This window comes from Sciurus vulgaris (assembly GCF_902686455.1).
Source record: "Sciurus vulgaris genome assembly, chromosome: 3".
In the NCBI taxonomy this organism is placed as follows: Eukaryota; Metazoa; Chordata; class Mammalia; order Rodentia; family Sciuridae; genus Sciurus; species Sciurus vulgaris.
Window position 1 is genome coordinate 186970122 of NC_136463.1, and position 12954 is coordinate 186983075.

Below are 12954 nucleotides of genomic sequence, written 5' to 3' on the forward strand. Positions count from 1 at the left end.
AACAGGAGGGAGGGTGAAAATCACAGGCTCGCCTCAGAAGACATGGAAAGCATCCGACAAAGTTTCACAGCCTTTCATGATAAAACCCGCAACACTTTGGGAAGAGAGGGAATGTACCTCGGCATAGTGTAGGCCACACACTCACAGCTCACAGCTCACATCACATTCAGTGCTGAAAATCAGGAATGAGACAATGCCCACTTCCTGCCACTTCTATTTAATTTAGTACTGGAAGTCCTAGTCACAGCAACTAGGCCAATAAAAGAAATAAAGGCCACCCAATGGTGACTTTTACTTCTTTTATTGGCCTAGTTGCTGAAGGAGAAATAACATCATCTCTGTTTGCAATGGCATGATCCTATATAGAGAAAACTTTAAAGATTCCTCTCAGAAGTTGTTAATATAAACAGTTAAATAAAGCTATGGAATACAAAACCAATATACAAAAATGACTAGGTTTTCTATACATTAACAATGACCTCTGGGGGGAAAATCAAGAAAACAATCGCATTTATAGTAGCTTTGGAAAAATAAAATACTGAGGAATGAATTTAACCCAGGAGGTGAAGGATCTGTACAGTGAAAATCATAGAAGACTGATTAGCCAGGCACGGTGGCACATGCCTATAATCCCAGTGGCTCAGGAGACTGAGGCAGGAGGATCATGAGTTCAAAGCCAGCCTCAGCACCAGTGAGGTGCTAAGCAACTCAGTGAGACTTGTCTCTAAATAAAATACAAAATAGGACTGGGGATGTGACTCAGTGGTTGAGTGCCCCTGAGTTCAATCCCCGGTTACCACCCCACCTCCTGCAGAGAAAAACTGATAAAAGAAATTGAAGACACAAATAGAGGAAAGTTAGCCTGTGTTTGTGGATTGCAAGAATTAATATTGTTAAAGTGTCCATCCTGCCTGTCTTAGTTTGTTCGTGCTGCTATAACACAATGGCCCAGACTGGGTAATCTATGAAAAACAGAAATTTATTGCTCACAGTTTTGGGGGACGAGAAGTCCAGGATCAAGGGGTAAGCAGGTGCAGTGTCTGGTGAGGCCTGTCCTCTGCTCCAAAGATGAGGCCTTCTTGCTGTAGCCCCACATGGTGAAAGGGAAGGCAAATGCCCTCGAGCCCCTGTATAGGGAACCGATCCCATTCATGAGGATGGAGCCCTCATGACTCAGTCACCTCCCAGAGTTGCAGGAAGCAGACTGGTCAAGAAACAGCGAGCAGCACCCGGAGAGGAGGAGACTCCAGCCTTCATTTTATGCCGGTGGTCCCAGAGGAGAGTGGACTCCAGATTCTGAGCCCTGATCCACAGTTTCTCACAACATTTATAGGTCATCTGACATCATCTCAGAACCATCCTATCATTTTTTTTTTCAATGTTCTCGATCGACGCCGCCAAAGACCTGTGCAGGGTCCCTAACACAAAGCATACTCCCAGAAACAGACAAGAAGAAATGGCTACTTTTCACAGGCGTCTGTTAAATCTCCAGCCTTGAAACCTGGCACAGGGGCTTTCCACTTCAGAAGGGAGGAGCAGACTCCTAGAGACAGTGATTCACAATCCAAAAGGTAGGGCCCAGGGTTAATTAGGCTTCCTGAAGCAAGGCTGAGAGAGGGGAGGGGAACTGACCCTTCCCCAGGCATGACGTTCTTGTGATTCGTTTTACAGTGAAGTTGTCCACCAGAGGTCACACCTACCAACGCCATCACTTGGGGGCTAGGTTTCAACATGTGAAATTCAGAGGGACACGAACATTCAGACCCCAGCATTACCCCAAGTGATCTACGGATTCAGGAAATGCCAATGGCCTTTTTCACAGAAATGGGGGGAAAAATCCTAAAGATTTGGATGGAACCATGAAAGATCCCAAAGAGCCAAAGCAATAGTGGGTAAAAAGAACACAGTTGGAGATATCATACTACCTGATTTCAAAACATACTACAAAGTCATAGTAACCAAAATAGTATGGTAGTGGCTTAAAAACAGACACATAGCTGAGCACAGAGGTAGGAGAATCACAAGTTTGAGGCCAGGCCGTGCAACATAAGTGAGACCCTGCCTCAAAATAAAATTAAAGAAAGGGCTGGTAGCTCAGTAGTAGAATGCTTGCCTAGCATGTGTGAGGGCCTGTGGTTCCCTAGTGCCCACAAAGTGGACAACCACCACTCCCCAGCAGAAATGTACACCCATGGAACAGATTGGAGAGTCCAGAGACAAATCCACATATTTATAGGAATTGATCTTTGATAAAGATGCCAAGAACACACGGTGAGGAACACATGGTCTTATTGGTGTTGGGAAAACTGGATATCGGCATGCAGAAAGATGAAATTGGACCATGTCTTACACTGTGTTAAAAACCCAACTCAAAATGATTTACAGATTAAGTCCCCAAACTGTAAACTACCAGCAGAAAATGGGGGAAACCATTTGACACTGTCTGGGCAATGATGTTTTGGATAGACCCCCCAAAGCACAGGCACCAAAGCAAAAATAGACAGATGGGATCATGTCAAAGCAAAAGCTTCTGCACAGCAAAGGAAACAATTAAAAGTGTGGGGAGAAAACCTACAGGACGGGAGAAAACAGCTGCAAGTCCTATATCCAATGAGGAACTCAAGTACAAGATACATAAAGCACTCAAAAAGTCAATAGCCAGAAAACAGATAACTTGATTCAAAAATGGGCAAAGGACCTGGATACACATTTCTTAAAATGTGTATGTCTATACAGGGGCTGCAGTTGTAGCTCAGTGGTAAAGTGCCTGCCTAGCCTGTGTGAGGCACTGGGTTCGATCCTCAGCACCACAGAAAAATAAATAAATATCATAAGGGTATATTAAAAAAAAAGAGAGAATGGTCATTATTTTTTATGGCCAATATAAATATGAAAACTGTCCAGCATCACTAATCCCAGAAGGTATCACCTGACACCTGTTAGAATAGATATAAGAAAGACAAAAGAGGGCTGGGGATAGATCTCAGTTGGTAGGGTGCTTGCCTCACATGCACAGGCCCTGGGTCCAATCCCCAGCATAAGAGATGCTGGTCTCCCACGGCTGGTGGGAGCAGGACGGGAACAGCACTATGCAGGTGGGTACAGGGCCTGCTCATGGGACCCAGCAAGCCCCCTCTGGGGGACAGCAGTGTCCCACGGAGACATTTGTACTCCCGTGTCCATCGCAGCCTTGCTGACTGTAGTCAAGAAATGGAATCACCCATGTCCCCAGACGGATGAGGAAATCAAGAGTGAGACACATACACAGAAGATTCCCCCATAAAAAGGGAGATGCTGCCAGGTGGATGGACCTGGAGGACATCAGGTTAGGTAAACAAGCCAGCACAGAAGGACAAATGCCACATGGTCTCACTTGCACGTGGAGTTTAAAAGTTGAACTCAGAAGCAGAGAGTGGAAGGGAGGTTACTAAGGGCAGTGAGGGGGATACGGAGACGTCGTTCCAGATTTCAGTCGGGTGGATGAATGAATCCTGGAGGCTGACAGTGGAGCTGGTGACGATGGCTAATAATAATGCACTGTATACTAGAATATTGCTATGGGAGTGGAGTTATATGTTCTCACACAAAAACTGAAAACGGTGAGAGGCAGTGACATGCTAATCAGCTTGATTTAATGAATTCACCATGTGGACGTATAGCAAAGCATCACATTGTGCCCAGTAGAGGCATACCCTAATAGAGCTGGAGAAAAGGGAAAATAATGCATCAATAACATGATGGAAAGTCAAACCAGATAGAAAAGATAATAAAAGTCGCTCTGTGCAACCTGATCAGAGTGGAGGGTGTCTGGCAGGAGTGTAATTGGGGTCCCTTAGGGTGTCTGGAGAGCCTTCCTGCTGGTTTTTTTCTCCCCCCTCCCCCCACTCTTTCTTTTGTGGGTCTGGGGCTCCCGCCCAGACCTCACGTTTGTCCTCTGTCACTGAGCCACGTCCACAGCCCCTTAGTGCAGTCGAAAGCCTGCTGCTCCCTTCATGGTTCCTTCTCCCAGGTGTGGGCAGGGCCTGTGGCTCAGCTCCACTTTCCCAGGGGGGGTCCTTGACCTTGACCCAGGCACCCCGGGAGGCAGACCCTTCCCCCTCAGCTGGAAAAGCTAAGGCCAGCAGAGCTGCTCAAGATCGGTGGGAAATCTGCACGAGCAGCTCGGAGGCCTCTGGGGTGTGACAGGACCCAGACGGCGACGCCTTCAGTCCCGAACGCCCCAGCCTGGCGAGAACAGGCAGACCCCCAGGGACAGCGTGGGCCGGAGCCCCGGCACTCGGTCTGCTGGCTCTTTCCCTCCCTCTCTGTCACCCAGAGGGCTCTCCGGCTTGCACAACGCAGAAACAAAACGCAGTGATTGGGTCAAGAACGTGCGAGCTGGATCTCAGCAAGGCTGTCACCTAGGGGGTTGGAGGAGGTCTGTTCCGAAGCAGAGACCACCTCCACTCAGACCTCGCAGGCTTCTGACACAACGAAGGGCAGAACGGGACACAGGCGTTAGACAGGGGCGCTTCATTGGAAGGCCAAGACACACACTTGCACTTTGGGGGCACTTTTGGGGCTCGGGCTTTTCTTTATTAAGGCGACTGTGTGGTGGGGGGCAATGCAGGTGTGCAGGGATGACGTCAGGTCTTTGATCTGGGTCGTACGCTGACGGGGGTCAGGTCTTCTCCAGGATCTCCAGGGTGATATTGTCGCCTAGTCTAGATATCTTTTGGAATGAGCCTCTATCATAGGTTTCTTAAGTACATCTCCCTTTATCTACCCTGAACAGGCCGTGTAAGCCTAACAGTGCCCACAAACTTTAATCAAGAGTGAGTTCGCGGTAACTGAAATTTGTAGATTTCTCAGAAATTTGAAAACAGCCCTGGGGAGGAAGTCTGATCTGGGGCTTCCAAACTCACCATCTCCCTTTCTTCTTTTCTGTCTCCTTTCCACACATCTTCACCTCTTCTGACTTCGGGGTGCGGGACCTTGTTTTGCACCCTCAGTTCTGAGAAAGGCTGCCCACTAGTGGGAGACACATTTCTGTCCCTGGACTTCCTGGGCTTGGTCCACCTGACTGCTGCCCAGTGGACGAGCATCTGCTGCCACAGCTGGGCTGTCACACTCAGAAAATGCCATCGTAGGACGCTCAGTCACATGTGAATCTCAAAGACAGGATGAAAAATATTTCAAAGAATGCCCCAAATATTAAGAGACATTTATATTGAAAACTGTTTACCTGAAAATCAAATTGAAGTGAGCATTCTGCAGTGTATCTGGTAGCTCTAACTTCAGCTGTGTGGGTCCAGGGCTGGTAAGCCTGTGCCTGGCTCTGTGGGACTTCCCTGTTCTGGTACCTGCCTCTTGGCCTTTCCCTAAATCTGACCCACAGCCTGGCTTCCTGGCAGATGCAGAGCTTGGGTGGGGCCAGCTCAGCCTCCCCAGGGCTCTGTCTTGGGAATGTTCGCCTTCTAGGAGGGGAAGGGGGCCTGGAAGCCCTGCTCTGTGGCGGTCTCTCCTGGGGTGAGTGGTGGCCTTGGCTATCTCATTATTCATTCATTCATTCATTCATTCATTCATTCATTCTTCATTCATTCAGAAACTGCTCATTTCAAAAGCATCCCCTGCCAGCCTGTTGTGTTTCAAACACCTTGGCTGTCATCTTCCATAGTTGCTTAATCAATAGAAAAAATGAATAACCTTTTCCATGTCCTCTGCCTTTTCCTTCAAAGTTCTCATGAGTGAGGAGCTCAGGGGTCATTTAGCTAGTGGCCCCACCCGGCTGGCCTCTGTAGTATGATATAAAGCTGCTCCCCGCCCTTTCCCCTGCATCACAACCTAGCTGGTCAGTCTGTGGACATCCTGGCTAGCTGTTGGTTCATCAGTCAGCTTGCAAGTGTCCTTCTCCGTTATTGGTCCCCTGTTAGCCGGGCGGGATTCAGCGGCTGTACTGTAGCTTCCCCGCCATCTTTTTTCCATCCTTCTGTCTGTCCTACTCACTCTTCTCTATCCTCCTGGCTCTCCACTCTCTCTAGCGCATGCCCTTTCTTTTCCTTTCTCTTTTCCTCTCATTTTCTCTCTGACCCTGCAGGGAGACACTGTTTGCTTAATAGACTCCCTTATGTGATTTCCCGTGTCCGGCGTGGTTTTCGTGGGATTTCTTACAAAAGGTATCTGAAAATGATGAGCGAGTTGGGAAGCTACCTCTCCCCCTCCCCCTCCCCCTCCTCCTCCTCCTCTTCCTCCTCCTCCTCCTCCTCCTGGTCCTTTAGAGAAGGTGCAGTTTGTCTACGGCCATAGCACCCTGAACGCGCCCAATCTCGTCTGATCTCGGAAGCTAAGCAGGGTCAGGCCTGGTTAGTACTTGGGTGGGAGAAGGTGCAGTTTATCTTGGCTTAGTTCCAGAGGTTCAGTCACACTCATCCGTCTCCATGGCTCTAGGCCCAAGGTGAGGCAGAAAAACATGGTGGGAGGGTGTAGTACAAGGAAGCAGAGGGTGAGGCCCAGGGTCAAAATGTGTACCCCACAGGCACATCCCCACCCAGTGACCCACCTCCTGCAGCCACACCCTACCTGCCTACAGTTAACCCGTATCAGTGGATTAATGCATTATTAGATTATAGCCCTTGTAATCTAGTCATTTCACCTCTGAATGTTCTTGCATTCTCTTATAAAAATTTTTGGGGGATTCATATCCAAAGCATGACATTCTACTCCCAGCCCCCCAAAGTTCAGGCCCATCTCACAATTTAAACACATTTGGTCCATTTCTAAGAGTCCCTGTGGCTTCCCCTCCACCTTTTCTAGTGGTGCCTGATGGTTGTACGCAGTGGTGGCATTCATTGCTACGTATTCATGCATGCACATGATGTGACATTGTGATCCGACCACTACCACTCTCCAGAACTCCCCTCTCTACCTGTCTCCTACCCCTTGGTTCTGTTCCCTTGATTTTCATGAGAACCACCCCCCACAGCTTTTTTTCCCTTTCTCCTCTCAATTTCACATAAGAGAGAAAAATATGACCCTTGACCTTCTGAGTTTGGCTTATTTTGCATAACATAATGGGTTTCTACTTCCATCCATTTTCCTGCAAAGGACCTAATTTTATTTTTCTTTATGGCTCAATAGAACTCCATTGTGTATATATACCACATGTTCTTTATCCATACATCTGTTGATAGACACCTAGTTCCATAGTTTGGCTATTGTGAATTGTGCTTCTATAAAAACAGATATGCATGTATCACTATAGTATGATGACTTTAATCTTTAGGATAAATACTGAGGAGTGGTACAGCTGGGTCGAATTGTGGTGCCATGCCTAGTTTTTGAGGAATCTCCATACGTATTTCCATAGTGGCTGTACTAATTTACAAACCCACCATTTTTACAACAACAGTGCAAAATTTTTTCTTTTTCTTCACATGCTCTCCAGCACTTATTATTGTTTGTATTCCTTTCTCCTTCCTTCCTTCCTTCTTTTTTTTTCCCCCCTTACATACCAGGGACCTTTTTTTATATTTTATTTAGAGACAAGATCTCTCTGAGTTGCTTAGGGCGTCGCTAAGTTGCTGAGGCTGACTTTGAACTTGCAATTCTCCTGCCTCAGCCTCCCAAGCAACTGGGATAACAAATGTGCGCCACTGTGCCCAGCAAGTATTGTTTGTATTCTTTTTAAAAAAGAATTATTATTTTTTTGTTTTTTCTTTTTTAATTTTTTATCGTTTCTTATATTTTTTTATTCATTTTCTTTTTGTTTGTATTATTGATGAATGACATTCTAATTGCTAATGATGTCGAACGTTTTTTCATATATTTGTTGGTCATTTGTATTTCTTCTTTTGAGAAATGTCTGTTTAATTCATTTGTCCATTTATTAACTGGCTTATTTGATTTCTTTTGGTGTGAACTTTTTTGAGTTCTTTATATATTCTTGGAATGAATCCTTTGTCAGAAGAGCAGCTGGCAAAGATTTTTCTCCCATTCTCTCTTTTCACATTCCTAATTGTTTCCTTTGTTGTGCAGAAGCCTTTTGATTTGATGCTATCCCATTTATTAAATTCTTGGTTTTCTATCCTGAGCTTTACGGGTCCGACTGAGAAACTTGTTGCCTGTGCCTATAGCTGGAGTGTTGACCCTATGTTTTCTTCTAGGAGTTGCATGATTTCTGGTGTAATTCCTAGGTCTTTGATTCATAAGGAGTTGGTTTTTTTTTTTGGGGGGGGGTGCTGGGGATCGAACCCAGGGCCTTGTGCTTACAAGGCAAGTACTCTACCAACTGAGCTATCACCCCAGCCCCCAAGGAGTTGGTTTTTTAAAAAAAATTTTACTTGTTCTTTTTAGTTATGCACGACAGTAGAATGTATTTTGACATATCATACATACGTGGAGTACGACTTTCTGCTCTTGTGGCTGTGCACGATGTGGAGTCTTAACAGTTCCAGTAATGCCGAAAGTCCAAGTCCAAAATCTCTTTTGAGACTCAAGGCAAACTTTTAGCTCTTTCCCTGTAAAGATCAAAAGCAAGTTATAATATCCAGTAAAGAATGTCATTGAATCAATATTTTCATTTCAAAGGGGAGAAATAAGGGCACAGGAGGAAGGGATGGAACCCAGGCAAGACCAAAATTCAACTGGACAAACAGATCCTGAGGCTTCACTCCCAGCACGAGGCACACGGCATCGTGAGGCCCCGAGCGCTCGTGTGGGTTCAGCCCGTGGCCTTGCTGGTCGCAGCCATTCGGCCTCTCTCTGCTGGCCTCTCACCGACTTCTGCGGCTTTTGTGGGCAGACATCCCACATTCCTGGCATCTCTTCATCTCAGGCGGGGGTGTCTCTGCTGCAGCTTTGACTTCCTTCTCACATCTTCAGGCATCGCCCTCTCAGGGGCACCCTGCAGGAACCCTGACCTGCCACACTTTGCCTGGCCTCCCGGGCCTTCCTTTGAAATCTTGGTGGAAACCTCCATGAGCCCCTAACCCAGCATCTCGCATTCCTGCAGAGTGAGCACCACGTGATCGATGTCAAGGTCTGCTATATCTTGAGCCGTATCCAAGCCTCCTGGAACTGTGGCTGCACCAGCCTCTGAGTGCCTGGGGGGCTGAGCACGGTGCGAGGACTTCCTAGGCCCTCATGATCTGTTTTCAAAAGAATTTTTACTTTTACTATCTTGAATCTGAGTTGGGTGTGGTCTTGCCAATTCCTGAGATGCGCTCAGCTGTTTTTCCACTCTGTGCATTGTACTTGTATCTCTTTAGTGGCTGTAATGTGAACAACCACAATTTATTTATTTCTAGTTTTACTCATTCTTTTCTGGCCAAACTGCAAGCTTTTCAAATCTTCTTTATTTCTGCTCCTGATTATCACAATAAACATGACTAAGAGCTGTCAGCCACATCCACGACCCCCAACCCCAAATGCTGTGCTGCCTTGAAATTTCCTCCACCAGATTAATTAGTCCATCATCTTTCAACTCAGCATCACAAAGTCTTGGGACATGGGCAAAATGTAGATAATGTTGTAGCCAGGATGTAACATGAATGGCATCTAGTCCATTTTCTCCTCCTCGGAAACCTCACGAACCCAGTCTTTATTGTACAGGGTCCTATGAGCAGTCTATTTTTTGAGCACCCAGGAGAATCACGCACTGAGCTCTGATAATAATATTCTAATGCTTTTCCTGTTTAGATCTCTACATTTCTCAGAATTCGTCCCACACACCAGCTCCAAAGCCTTCTGAACTACATGATTAGTTTAGCCACCGCCTGGACTCCATTTCTTGGAACTGATTTCTGTTTTAGTCAGGTTTTTTCATTGCTGTGATCAGAAGACCTGACAAGAACAACTTAGAGGAGGAAAAGTGTGATTTTGCTCACAGTTTCTAGTTTCATTCCACGGCCATCTGACTCCAGGATTCTTAAGCCCAAGATGAAGAAGAACATCATGGCAGAAGGGTGTGGCACAAGGAACCAGCTCCAGAAGAGCTGCTTTAGAGAACTAGTTCATTCTTTTTTGTAAGACTTGATGAACTGTTTGAGGATTAATGTTTCTATGTGGGAAGGAGAATAGGTGTGTGAAAGGATTCATCGGTGGATCATTAGGAGGGTGATGGAAATCTGGAAGCCCCGGAAGAAGCCGGTTCACCATGTCTACAATCACTCTGAACTGTTCCAAGGGCCTGAAGTGCCAAACACCACCGTGGGCTGCTCTGCCAAGGCACTTGGGGTATGAGTCTGGACTGGAGACTCACTCTGGAAAATGTAGTGTGCAGAAAGGAGGTGGTGGAAAGACCCCAAGGCCCCTGTGGTGGAGAGTGGAATTTCCAGAAAGCCAGGGAGACTGGACAAGGCAAGGGTCAGAGGTTGGAACCTGGAGCATAGGGAAGGGTTAAGGATGGATGCTGGGGTTGTGGCTCAGTGGTAGAGCATTTGCCTAGCACGTGTGAGGTACTGGTTTTGATTCCCAGCATCACATAAAACTAAATAAACAAAATAAAGGTATTATGTCCATCTGCAACTAAAAATATTTAAAAAGGAATGGATGCCAGCTGGGATGGAATCTCCCTGAGGGTGCGGTTCCCTGGGGACTTACTCCATGGACCTTGGATGGTTCTCTGAAGTGAGTGTTGTTAATTCGCTCTCAAGGGTTGTCATTCTGAGATTTCTCTGGACCCCTTGGGCAAGCCTCAAGAAGCCAGTGCACCTGCAGGGTGAAGTACTGAAGCCGATGCTGCTGGCAGGACCTGGCCTCTTCCCAAGGGATTAAAGCTCACACGTCCTAGAAGCAGTGAGCAGCTTGGAGAGGGATGTTCCCTGTGTGATGGGCTGACAGACTTGACTCCATGGAAACGTTACAGGCCAGACTATCTGGGCAATGACTAAACACACTCCATTTTACCCTGAGACTCCATGTCATGTAGGAGATGCTTCTCCCATGGGAACACCCCGCCTCTGTACCCATCAACAGTTGCTTAGCATAGCACCTTTGGCAACACAAAATGGCAATTCTTATACAATGTAAAATTATTCTCTTTTTGGTTCCTATTTTTCTTGGACAATGTACCTTGTCAGCAACCAGCAACGATTGTCTAGATGTTAGTAACCATTCTTTAAATTGTACCGGACTAAAGTCATTTTGACCCACTTCCCCTTCTGCTTATGCTTTTAGACCTCATGATGTGTTTGCAGTTTTGAATCAGCATCAGACACTTTCGATTTATATACTCTGACTTATGGTGTAAAAACCCTAAAACCTATGGTCGGGACTGTTCTCCCAATAGCCATTTTGGGCACTGTGTGAGATAGCCTGCCAGCTAATAAAGACTGAAATTTGGACTTCTCAGTGGTGACTGGTCTGTTCTTACGTTGCACCTGACAATACCAGGGGCAGTGGACAGCAGCAGACGGCATGGTGCTGCCCTCTAGAGGGAATGTAGTTCCTGCTGGGTGCAGGGGTGCACACCTGTAATCTCAGTGACTTGGGAGGCTGAGGCAGGAGGATTACAAGTTTGAGCCAGACTCAGCAATTTAGTGAGGCTCTAAGCAACTTAGTGAGAACCTGCCTCAAAATAAGAAATAAAAAGGGTTGGGAATGTAACTCAGTGGTAAAGTGCCCCTGGGTTATATCCCTAGTAACAAACAAACAAACAAACAAAAAAACTAAACTAAAAACAAAAAATGCCATGTAGTTCCCCATTAAACTCCCAGTATCTAGACCTGACCTTGTATACAGATTCAATAAGTGTTTGAATGACACCATTTGGGCTGTCTTCATTAAAGACATACGAATATCCAATAAGTACAGGAAATGATGCTCAAAATCACTAATCACTAGAAAAATGCTAACTAAAACTATAACAAGATACTATTGCACACCCAGTAGAATGATTAAATTTAAAAAATAAAGCTCATCAGATGTTGGCAGGGGTATGGAGCAAGTGGAGATTTCATGTATCGCTGGAGGGAATGATTATAAGCAGGAAGGCTGAATCTTGTAAAGTCAAACACGTTCTTATCATACAACCCAGAAATCCCAGTCTAAGGGAAATTAAAACTTATGTTCATACAAAGATTTGTGTGTGAATGGTCACAGCATTGCTCAAAAATAATCAAAAACTGAAAGCAGTCCAAATGGACACTGGGCAATGGATACAAAAAGGGCACCACAGGGTGCTGCTCAGTCACAAAAAGGAATGGCATCTTAAAATATGTGACAGGAAAGAATCCCAGAAACACTACGGCAAAAAGAATAAATACAAAAGACTATACTGTGTGTCCATTTATATGAAATTCTAGAAAAGGCACAATTATAATGACAGAAACCAGATCAGTGTTGGCCTAGGGTTGGTGTGGGGAAGGAGATGACTGCAAATGGGAGAAACGTATGAGAGCAAGGGACCTCTTCTGCAGCTGCACTGCATGGTGGTGGCATGACCGTACAATGACTAAATGCATCAGCCTACGCACTTACAGTGTGTCAATTTCATTGTATGTAAACAATTAACAGAGACACATTTAAGGTAAAAAATGCACATACATCAGGTGCAGAGGTATGTGATCCTAGGTGATCAGTAGACTGAGGCAGGAGGAATGTGAGTTTGCGCCAGCTCAGGCAATACTGCAAGACTGTCTCAAAAAAAAAAAAAAAAAAAAAAAAAAAAGCAAAATATAACAACACATCTACATATGTCATTGGCAAACTTCTGATAAACCGATAAAAAAAAAAATAAATCTTAAAGACAGGCAGAATTGTAATGGAACAAAGCAGAACAAATGAGAATTACAGGAGACTGCTTTTCAGAAACTATGTAGACTAGATGTCAATGGGGTGACATTCTCAAAGTACCAAAAGGAAAATCATCTCAATTCTACACTTGTACATTTAATAAATAATTGGGGGTAAATTTATTGGAGGTGGTTGTAGGGGGACCTGAAAGCAAACTACAAGAATGCAGTTTAGTCTGGGTGT